The sequence below is a fragment of the Chiloscyllium plagiosum genome, unplaced genomic scaffold, assembly GCF_037043375.1.
Source record: "Chiloscyllium plagiosum isolate Xiang-an unplaced genomic scaffold, Cpla_swu_hap1 HiC_scaffold_5, whole genome shotgun sequence".
Classification (NCBI taxonomy): Eukaryota; Metazoa; Chordata; class Chondrichthyes; order Orectolobiformes; family Hemiscylliidae; genus Chiloscyllium; species Chiloscyllium plagiosum.
The window spans coordinates 40839084-40851192 of NW_028270143.1; positions in this window are offsets into that span (position 1 = coordinate 40839084).

Consider the following 12109-nt stretch of genomic DNA (forward strand, 5'->3'; position numbering starts at 1 on the left):
ATGCAATGTGACATGGATCAAGCTCACAGTTGAGGCTGTCCCCATGGGTACGGAACTTGTCTATCAGTTTCTGCTTGCGATTCTGTGTTATTGTGTATCTCGAAGGCCGCCTTGAGGACGTTTACCTGAAGATAGGAGGCTGAATGTCCCTGGCTGCTGAAGTGTTCCCCTATTGGGCTCCATAACAACTGGTCATGCAACATGGTAAAGGCAATTAGTTTTAGAAAGACAACAGATCTATACCTTACCCAGCCAGGACATTATTGTATCCACTTCGCAAAGCCTAATATGTTTTTGTCAGAATGTGAGCCAATTATTTATGGCATCAGGTGATAAGAATCCGAGGGTGGAAGCAAATTAGTTTCAAGCCACATAGATGATTTACTCATTCTACTTGTGGAACTCTGCTAAATATGCTAGTGTGATCTTAAGAGGTCATTGCTATGGATCTCATGAGTTGAGATAAGACGTTAATATTTTCATACTACATTTTCTAGACCTGTTGACCAGATTTAGCATTATTGTAAAAATGATGAGAGGAGAGAGATTTAAAAAAGACATCAGAGGCAAATTTTTTTACATAAAGGGTGGTTCACATGTGGAATGAACGTGCTGAGTAAGTGGTGGATGCGGGTACAATTACAGTGTTTAAAAGACATTTGGATAGAGACATGAATACGAAAGGTTTGAAGGGATATGGGCCAGGAACAAGTAGGTGGGACTAGTTTAGTTTGGGATTATGTTTGGCATGGACTGGTTTGAACGAGGGGTCTGTTTCTATGCTGTATCACTGTATGACCTGTATATTTAAGCAAAGTCAACTAAATGTTCATTTTTGATAATCAGACATTTATATAATGAGATAACATAATGAAATATTCAAATTATATAAAAAGATGCATCCAAACTCCATACATTAAGATACAGTTATTTTGAATTAGTAGTCCAGAATTTACCATGGAGAGTTTTGATACTAGGTTGTCTGAGTTCACTATAATTATCCCTCTGAATCTGACCAAAACTTTAACATTTAACGCAAATATGGAAATGTTGCAGTCTATCAGTTGCTGCTCCAGCACAGACTATGCTCTGAACACATCCCTCCAACCTCACAGCAGAGCTAAGAGTCAGTGAAATTAATTGATTTGGTGAGAACTTTTCCTTTCTTTTCCACATTTGTAGCCCACTAGAAATCCTATAAAAAAGTTAAACTTTTTTCACTAAGGTTTAATTGGGCTTTTAATAATGATTTGGCTAATTATTATTGCTAAATATCAGTTCTGGTCTTGTCAAAATGTTAGACTCTTGTTAAATATTTTCATTATGGGCAATTGCTTGATTTCTTTGAAACTCAATCTTCAAATTTTTTTGTAATAATTGTCAATGATATTTCAGCTTCTTCCTTAATCCCAAATGTCTGAATTTAAATGTCTCATTTTCAATAAAGTTTTTAGCAAGACCATATGAAGTAGGAACAGGAATAGGGCATTCAGCCCCTAAGCCTACTCTGCGATTCAAAAGGGATCATGGATGATCTGATATTCCTCATACCCACATTGCTGCATTTTCCCTGTAACTCTTGATTCTCCTGTGAATCAAGAATCAAAGAATCCCTACAGTACAGATAGAAACCATTCAGCCCACTGAGCCTACAAACTTCCAAAGAGCATCTCAACCAGACCCAGCACTCCTAACCCTGCATTAACAATGGCCAGTTCACCCAGTCTGCACATCCCTGGACACTATGGGGCAACTTAGCATAGCCAGTCCACCTCACCTGCACATTTTTGAACTTTTAGATTTAGATTAGATTCGATTCCCTACAGTGTGAAAACAGGCCTTTCAGCAGGAGAAAACCAGAGTGCCTGGAGGAAACCCATGCAGACACGGGGAGAACATGCTAATTCCACCAGACCCACTCAAGGCTCAAATCAAACCTAGGTTCCTGGCATTGTGAGGCAGCATTGCTAACCACTCTGCCAAAGCCAACTATTGATCTCAGCCTTAAATATACTTAAAGGGCTGTGCTCCCACAGGTCTCCACGGCAAGAGTTCCAAAGACTCACAACTCTCTAACCCCTCAGGCAGAATGATTATTTTCATTTACTAGTTTGCTGTCTGAATTTTTTTAAAATATAAATGGTTGCTTGGACAACCTGATGAGATTATTGCAGTTCCATGCTAGGTTTGCTGTGTTAAACAAAACTACTATTATTTCTACATCAAGAGATATAAAGTTTCCAAATAGAGATCTCTAGTTTCTCAGCCTGGCTTCCTTTGAGGTCAATGATGAGTGATTTTGTTTGACCACTGACTGCTAATCATGGGCCAATGGTAATAAATTAGCCTGAGAGGTTGGTCCATCATCCTAAGATTCTTCCAAGAACTTAGAACACATAAGCAACTTTAATTAGACTCACAAACAAAAATGGGTCACTGAACTCAAAACATTAACTCTGTTTTCTCACCACAGATGCTGAATTTCTGCCACAATTTATGCTTTTGTTTGTTTCAAATCACCAGCATCCACAATTCTTTTATCTTAAGTAGGCTCAGCCAATGGTGTTTGTGTTTATGGTTCTCATAAGCGGTAATGTAATGTAATTGCTCATGGTGTTTCTGGATTTTTAAATTACTTTTCTCTCAACAACCTGTGTGACTTATCCTTAATGTTGGCATGCGGCAATCACCAGATATATTAAAAAAAAGTTTTTTGTGCTCTCTGACCTCATCTCTAACATTTAACCTCATAATTAGACCTTATCATCTTAGACTTCTCAATCTCTAAAAAAACCTGTTTCTTTCCTCCATCTCTCCATAGTTTTAAATACTACATGATTTTTGTTCCTTAACTAACATCACTTTAACTGATTATCCTGTCATTGATCTCATCGCAGTTGGACCTCACTGTCTATATATTGGCTATGCTTTTTTTTCTCTAACAGCACAACAGTAGTACAATTTCCAAAGTACTTAAACAAACACAGAGAATTCTGGAGCAACTCAGCAGCTGGTCTGGCAACATCAGAGGAGAGAGAAACAGAATTAACTTTATTTCATTTCAAAAATATGCTGTATTCATAAAATATCTTTATATACATAATCATTAAAGCAGTTTGGTTCTGTACAGTAACATATGAAGAAACAAAATTGCAGTTTGACTGTATGTAGCAAACAAACCAAAGGCCTTTCTTACCTGTGCAAGACTATATTTACATTTATTAGTTTCATGTCCAGCATGACTCTTCTTCAGAACTGAAAAGTGCTAGAAACAGATTCCTCTTTATGCTTTTGACAGAGGCAAAGGAAGAGCAAGAGGATAGATGGTGTAGCAACCCAGTGCAAAAGACAAAGAGGTAGTTAGTGGTGGAGAAATAAAAAAAGGATGAGTAAATTAAGGTGAAATAGGGAGAGAATTATTCTTGTTACTAGGTGCAAAGCAAACAAACTTCAAACAGGACACAGCTTTGGGGGCGGCAGGAGGTGGTGGGCAAGATAATGCAAGAAAAATCAGGAACAGGCAAAGTGGTCAGCTTCTGAACTCTTTGAATTTAGTTTTTGAGACCTCAAAGCTGTAGACCACCTCAGTGGGAAATGAAACTGTTCTTTGAACTGGTGTTGTGCTTTCCAGATTTCCACCATCCACAGTATTTTGCCTTAATTATAAAGTACTTGAGTGGTTCTTTCTTCTCTCTTCCTCTCTTTGCTGCACCTTTCCTGTCTTTTTCTCGCTTTCTCTCTCTGTCTCTTCCTTTTTTCCCTTCATTTTTATATGTCCATCTTTCTTATCATTCTTTTGAAAGCTTACTGGCATTTTTAAAAAATTCATTTATAAAACGTATACATCGCTGGCTGGCCAGCATTTATTGCCAATCCCAAGTTGCCTTTGAAAAGGTGAAGGCAGGCTGCCCTCATGAACCACTGCTGACAACATGTTGTAAGTTGACCCACAATGCCTTTCACGTAGGAATTCCAGGATTTTGACCCAGTGACAGTGAAGGAATGGTGATATTTTCCAAGTCACCATGATGAGCAGTTTGGAGGGGAACCTGCATGTGATGGTGTTCCAAGGAATATGTTATCCTTCTCCTTCAAATGGAAGTGGTTGAGGGTTTGAAAGGTATTGCCCGAGGAGCTTTGGTGAAATTCTGCAGTGCATTTTGTAGATAGATAGTACACTCTGCTGCTATTGGGCATTAGTGGTGGAGGGAGTAGATTTTTGTCCTGGATTGTGTCAAGCTTTTTAAGAGTTGTTGGAGCTGCACTGATCTGGTCAAGTGGGGAATATTCCATCACACTCCTAACTTCATAGAATCATAGAATTCCTACAATGTGGAAACTGGCCATTTGGCCCAACAAGTTCTCTGCAGAGTAACCCATCCAGACCCATTCTCCTACCCTATTACTATACATTTACCCTGACTAATGCATCTAACTCACACATCCCTGAGCACAATGGGCAATTAAACATGGCCAATTTACCTAACCTACACATCTTTCGGTTGTGGGAGCACCCAGAGAAACCTACGCAGACACGGGGAAAACGTGCAAACTCTACTCAGTCGCCCGAGACTGGAATCGAACCCGGATCCCTGGGGCTGTGAGGCAGCATGCTGCCCTTCACAGCAGTACTTTTACCTTTCAGCCCTTCTCCAAAATTGCCAATCCCTCTGGATTTTCTGGCCCTTTTGTATTCAGGAAAAACTCTCTCAGAGTCTTCCTCAATCACTTCTCATTACTGCCCACTTGTGTCTTGTAGATGGCAGGCAGGCTTTGGGGAGTCAGGAGGTGAGTTATTCACCACAGTATTCCTAGCCTCTGACCTAATCTTGTAACCACTGAATTAATGGGGTGAATCCAGATTCCATCCATCAATACACATGGATCTTAGAGCTAGTGCCTAAGCTATAGAGAGAAGAGTTATAAGGATTCCCTCAAACAATGATTAAACAAAGGCTTTAATGTGTAAATATAAACAATTTCAAAGCCCACCACCCCACCCATTACATGTGTTGACTCAGGTAGCTGAATGCAGGTAGAATCAGAACAAAAACCTTTAACTGTTTGCACATTGCACAGCCAACACAGCAGGTTTGAATGGATCACGAGCTTTGTTATGGCCAATTTAGAAATTCTGCAACATTGGAGTGAGTGTGTGTGATGACTGGCTATTCACTCATGCATTCAGTTCCAACAAAACTTCATCAATTGAAGTTTTGTTGGAACTGAATGCACAAGTAAATAGACAATGGGCTATTTGTCTACTCAATACTACCTACACTAATGGTAAAATTGTGGTGGAGTCTGGAGTTGATAGGGATTGGGAACTCAACAAAGTTCCCCATCTTCCAATCTGCTGATAGGGGAGCATACATTTCAACTTGTATGTTTCAATTGTCATCAATTGAAGTTTTGTATTCCTGGTCATTAAACAAAGGAGAAAAATATTCTCATTTAACATGCTTTGTAATTTCAATTTCATAATGAGCATATCAATTATAATGAATAATAAATCAATGTTAAGATAATGACAAAATATACTGTCTATGTTGTCTGCGGGAGGTATTTTCTCCAAAATGCAATGGATGCTTTGTAAATTCAAACTTTTTTTTTTATAGATATTTTTATTAGAAATTTAACATTTTTACAAGTTTACAAAAATAAACAAAACTCTCAGATATAAACATTGATATACAATTAGCTCAAATATACAATAACCAAAATTTGACAAAAAAAAACAAAACAACAAAAAAAAAAGACACAAACAAACAAAACTCAACTATCTACTAATCTAACCTACAACTAACCAGAGTGTATATTTAAGTCTCTTACATGCTCGGGATGTGTTAACATCAGATATGATAAAACCCGTATTCGTGCGGGATTCCTCCCCCGAGGGGCCGCAGACCAGCCAGGTTTGTAATCTCAATTAAATAAAAGCCCTTGTTAGGATAGCCGAAATATCTGTATTTATGTAATTCAAAAAGGGCTGCCATATTTTATAAAATAATTCGGTCTTTCGGTGCACCATATTTGTAAGGAAGTCAAGGGGAATACATTCCATAATTAGTCTGTGCCAATTTGAAAGTCCAGGGGGGCCCTCCGCCACCCAGTTCATCAAAATATTTTTCCTTGCACAGAAAGAAAGAATAGAAAATAGTCTCTTCCCGTACGTGTCCAGGGAGGGAAAGTTCGAAAAGCCCAAGAGGAGAGATACGGGGTCCACTTTTATTTCCGTTCCTAAAATTTCTGTCAGGGTGCTTGCTACTTTAGTCCAATATCTACGGATCTTATGACAGGTCCATAAGCAATGTACAAGAGTGCCCACCTCTATTTTGCATTTAGGACACATTGGAGATGCTCCTGCCTTAAATTTTGCCAATCGAACCGGTGCTATATGGGCCCTATGAAGTATCTTCAGCTGGATAGCCTGGGTTCTGTTACAAATAGTAATTCTTCTAGCATTTTCCCAGATATCATTCCACGTTTCTGTGGAGATTTCTAGTCCCAGATCCTGATCCCATGTTTTAAGCAGATTATCCATATCTCCCGATACTTCATCATGTAGCAAATGATAAATATTACTGACGGAAGATACCCCCACTGGTCGTAGGACACTACATTCTCTATCGGATTTATAAAGACTATCTAATAACGTAGTCTTCTTCTGTATAAAATCTCGAATTTGGAAGTATCGAAAGAGGTCTCCATTGGGTAATCCGAATTTCTGACGCAGCTGTCCGAAAGACATCAGGACCCCATCTTTAAATAAATCCCCGAGACATGAGATACCCCTGGATCTCCAGAGTTTAAAAGTGGCATCTGTTAACCCCGGTTGGAATCCCCATGCTCCCACTATCGGTGCATAGGGGGATGTTTTATGTGAATTACCCTCATTTTGCCGCATTATATTCCAAGCCTTGATTGTATTCAGTATTATAGGGTTTTTACAGTGATCTGTAATGATTTTCCTCTTGTCTGAGAATAAAAGGTTAATAAGTGGGTATTTTACTTGAGAAGCCTCGATGTGTGATTGATTGTGGATCAGACAAGACCCAATCAGCTATATAACTTAATGGGGAACTTAATTGATATTTCCTAAAATCTGGGAAATCCAATCCACCCCTTGCCTGTGGAAGCTGTAGCTTCTTCAGCTTAATGAGGGGCCGCCTATGGTTCCAGATAAAGGAACTCAGCCAGACGTATAATTTACATAAAGCTGTCCTCGGCAGCATCACCGGAAGCATTCTCATAGGATATAGGAGACGGGGCAGGATATTCATTTTGATTAATGCTATTCTACCCAACCAGGAAATTGGCAGGTCTCCCCATCGCTGGAGGTCCTGCCTTATCCTTTCCAATAAATACACAAAATTAGCCTTATACAACTGACCAAATACTGGGGTAATAAAAATGCCTAAATATAAGAAACCCTCCAGGGACCAGCGAAAGGGAAAAAGGAAACCGTCCGCTAAGCGGGGTATCACAGCAAGGCCACCCATTGGCATAGCCTCCGATTTTGAAAAGTTAATTTTATAGCCTGAGAATGCACTAAATGTATTAATAACTTGGATTAAGCGAGGTATGGACATCAAAGGGTTACTGAGGAATAGAAGAACATCATCTGCATAAAGGGTAATTTTATGTTTACCTGTACCAATCCTTGGGGCCACTATATTAGGATCAGCTCGTATAGCTTCTGCTAGTGGTTCAATTATTAGCGTGAATAACAATGGCGAGAGGGGACATCCCTGACGGCAGCCCCTACCCACACTGAAGCTATCCGAGCCTAATCCATTGGTAACCACAACTGCTTTGGGATCACTATACAATGTTGAGATCCATTTGGTAAACACCTGTCCAACACCAAACCTCTCCAATGTGTAAAACAAATATGACCATTCGACCCTATCAAATGCCTTTTCCGCGTCTAATGAAACCACTACTCCTGGTATCTTTCCCTGATGACAAGCTTGAATCATATTCAGAGCCCTTCTAACATTATTGGATGATCTACGGCCCTTAATAAACCCCGTCTGATCCTCCTTTATAATATGTGGCAGTATCCTTTCTAATCTCAGTGCTAACGTTTTAGAGAGGATTTTAAAATCTACATTTAGCAAGGATATTGGTCTGTATGATGTACAATCTTCTGGGTCCTTTCCTTTTTTAAGGATAAGAGAGATATTTGCCTCTTTCAGCGAAGGCGGGAGACAGCCCTGACTATATGCATAGTTATACATATCCATAAGTGGACCAACCAGTATTTCTGTAAATTCTTTATAGAATTCAGCTTGAAAGCCATCTGGGCCCGGCGCCTTACCATTTTGAAGGTGCCTAATTGCATCAACTATTTCTTGGGGTGTAAGAGGAGCATTTAGGACCGATACTTGTTCCGGAGTTAGGTCTGGAAAAGTCAAATTTTTAAAAAATGACTGCATCCTCTTCGTCCTATCTTCACAATCCTGTGATTTATATAACTCAGAATAGAATTCTCTAAAGGTCGCATTAATCTTTTTATGATCATGAGTCAAAATACCCGTACTTTCCTTGATAGACATAATAGTCTGAGGGGCCTTTTTTTTCTTTGCAAGAAATGCAAAGAAGGGGTCCATACGCCAATGCCGAGGGGATGTCCCACTGTTCCTCGCCTTAGTTTCCATATATACAGCAGCGTGGTCAGAAATTGCTATATTACCTATTTTACAGGATGATATGGAATTTAAAAAAATTGAGGGGGCAAAAAACATATCAATTCTGGTATGACATTTATGTGGATTAGAGTAGAAAGAAAAATCTCTACCCTGTGGATGAAGACATCTCCATACATCTACTAATCCTAATTCTTTGTTCAGATCCATCAATTGTCTAGATCTGGGAGATACTCCTGCAGTACTCTTGGGAATCCTGTCTATTTCCGGATCCATAATACAATTAAAGTCTCCCCCTATAATTATATGACAGGCATCAAAAGCCATCAATTTTGAAAAGGCTTCCGTTATAAATTTAAAGGGGTGTGCCGGGGGGCAGTACAGATTTAAAATCCCATATTCCTCTCCATTTATGAGAGCTTTAATCAAGATATATCGTCCAGATTCGTCTTTTATCTGCTTTAGGATTTTGAAAGGGAAATTCTTCCGAACAAGAATAACAACTCCCCTGCTTTTTGAGCTAAAAGAAGAAAAAAAGGCCTGAACAATTCCGCCCTGTCGTAATTTCAAGTGTTCTTTATCTGACAGGTGTGTCTCCTGTAGGAGAGCTATATCAACTCTTTCCTTCTTAAGATTTGATAATATTTTCTTCCTTTTAAGTGGCGAATTACTCCCCTTGACATTCCAGGTGCACCACTTAACCGATTTATCAACCATAATCCTCTGGGCCAATCCGAGACCCCTCGGGAGGGGGAACCCTATCCAGAACATCCCGAGCATGGAACATGTAAAATTTACAAAAATAAACCCTCTTTAATACACCCACAACAATACAGTAAAAAACTATTTCTAAATAAAAAAGATATAAAACGTATCTAAGTGGAGACTTTCCCCCTTGTTCCCAGGGGGCATCACTTCCTCTCCAAAAATCCCTCATATCCTCTCCCAACCAATGCCCCACCCTTGACCCAGGCACTCCTCAATAAAATGAGGAAAATTCAAATATAATACAAAGCTAGAGTTAACAGTGAGCACCCCACCCCCACCCCTACCAACACCTGGGTATATTTGGTAATGTTAATACCATATATAAACATATAACTATAAAATTACCAGTTCAACAAATAATAATTAAATATGATAATACAAAATAACGAAGGGAAAAACAACCCCGCTCCTAAAGACAGAGGTAAAATCGAATAAGGTAACCACCTCCCCCCACCAACATTAACCAAATCCCCCAGCTTATATATACATATATATACATACACATACATATATATATATATATATACATACACACACACAGATACATACACCCCTCATATATACATAAAATAATAACAGAAAACAACTCCAAGGGGGGGGGGGGAGAAAATCAAATCCCTCTCCCCACCCCCCATAATAATATTAAGCAATAAGGTAAGAAAGAAAAAGGGAGGGGATATAAACCAAAACGGGGGGAGGGAAGGCAGACCAACATCCATTATGTCCTACAGTTTATCTAAGAGAGTCCAAGAATTCCTTAGCCTTTTCTGGTGATCCAAAGTTATATACAGATCCTTCATGGTTAAAGCGTAACATCGCTGGGTAGCGTAAGGAGTACTATACATTTAAGTCCCTTAAACGCTTCTTCGCCTCGTCGAATGCCTTCCTCTTTCGAACCAGAGCCGGGGAAAAGTCCTGAAATAGCATGATCTTGGATCCTTTGTAGATCATAGCTTGGGGATCTTTTCCGAGATTTCTAGAGGCTTCTAGGAGTATCTGCCTCTCCCTGTAGCTCTGCAGCCGGAACAGGGCGTGGGCGCTGGTTCGAGCCGGGCCCGCGTATTGCGACCCGGTAGGCCCATTCCACCCTTACCTGGCCTGATCAAGCTTGCAGATTTAAAAGTTGTGGCAGCCACTGCTCCAGGAATGCTGTAAGCTGGCCTTCCTCTTCCTGTTCGGGAAGGCCCAGCAAACGAATATTTTTTCGACGGCCTCGATTATCGAGGTCGTCAATATGATTTTCCAAGGTCCGGACTCGCTGCTCGAGAGTCCGGACCTGATCCACGGCCGATTGAGCGGTTGTCTCCGAGGTCGCGGCCTTTAGCTCCGCCCCTCCGACTCGGTGTTGAATTTCTTCAATTTCACGGTCGTGCTTCTGCAGCGCGGCCGAGAGCGACTCCCAACGATTCCTGGATTCGACGATAAAGGCATCAATCTTCGAGTCAAGCTTGGAAATCATTTCTGCAAGGCTTGCTACTGTAGGTAAGTCCCCCGGGGTGGCTGTGGACGCCTCTGCTGCAGCTGGAGAGTGTGGGGGAGGGGTTCCTGCTTGCTGAGAGCTGCGGGCTCCCTTCCCTTTAGTCATTTTAACTTAGGATAAAGTTGCTTAAATGTAATGTTACACAACTAATTGAGTTACTAAACTATTAAAAATGATTTATAAATGATTTGGTGAGCTTGGTAGGGGGTAGGTGACCCACTGTGCCCAAGTCTTGGGAGGAGCACTATAGACTCAGTCTTACTGGGTCGCCGCCATCTTGGATCCCCCGTAAATTCAAACTTTAAAGATTGAGACTGACAGACGTTTGTTAAGTAACGATTTGGAAATGCCAGTGCTGGACTGGATTATACAAAGTTAAAAATCACGCAACACCAGGTTATTGTCCAACAGGTTTATTTGGAAGCACTAGCTTTCAAAGGGCATTGTGGGTCAACCTACGACATGTCTGCAGTGGTTCATGAAGGCAGCTCACCATCACCTTCTTAAGGGCAACTCGAGATTGGCAATAAATGCTGGCCCAGCCAGTGATGCACACATTCTATAAGTAATTTTTTTTAAAAATGCCAGTAATCTTTAAAAAGAATTATAAGAAAGATGGACATAGAAAGAATGAAAGCAGAAAAGAAAGAGAGAGAGAGAAAAAAAACAAAGAGAAAAAAGACAGGACAGGTGAAGCAAAGAGAGGAAGAGAGAAAGAAACAACTTAAGTACTTTGTAATTAAGGTAAAATACTGTGGATGCTGGAAATCTGGAAAGCACCTGCTGAAAGCCAGTGCTTCCAAATAAATCTGTTGCATTATAACCTGGTGTTCTGTGATTTTTAACTTTGTTAAGGTGAGGACAGTGCAGGAGAGAGAGAGAGAGAAAGAGAGAACCTGCACAGTCACCACCTTTGCTGTTTGAATTCATGTATCGCTGGACATTGGAGTGCATCTGGGAAAATTAACAAACAGTGAAATTCACAACCAATCTTGGAGGAACTGTTGGGTGAAGTTCACAGCACAGAATCAGATAAGGTAATTGTTGTTTTAAGTCAGTCCAAGAGAAAGGCTGCAGTAGTGAGTATAGTAGATTCTTTCTTGATTATATGTTTTTGGAGATAAGTCTCTTGATTAAACTTAAAATATAAGCCATAGCTATTAGGTTAACCTGGGGCAGTGCTTGTAGAGGAATAAGATGGTGTTATTTT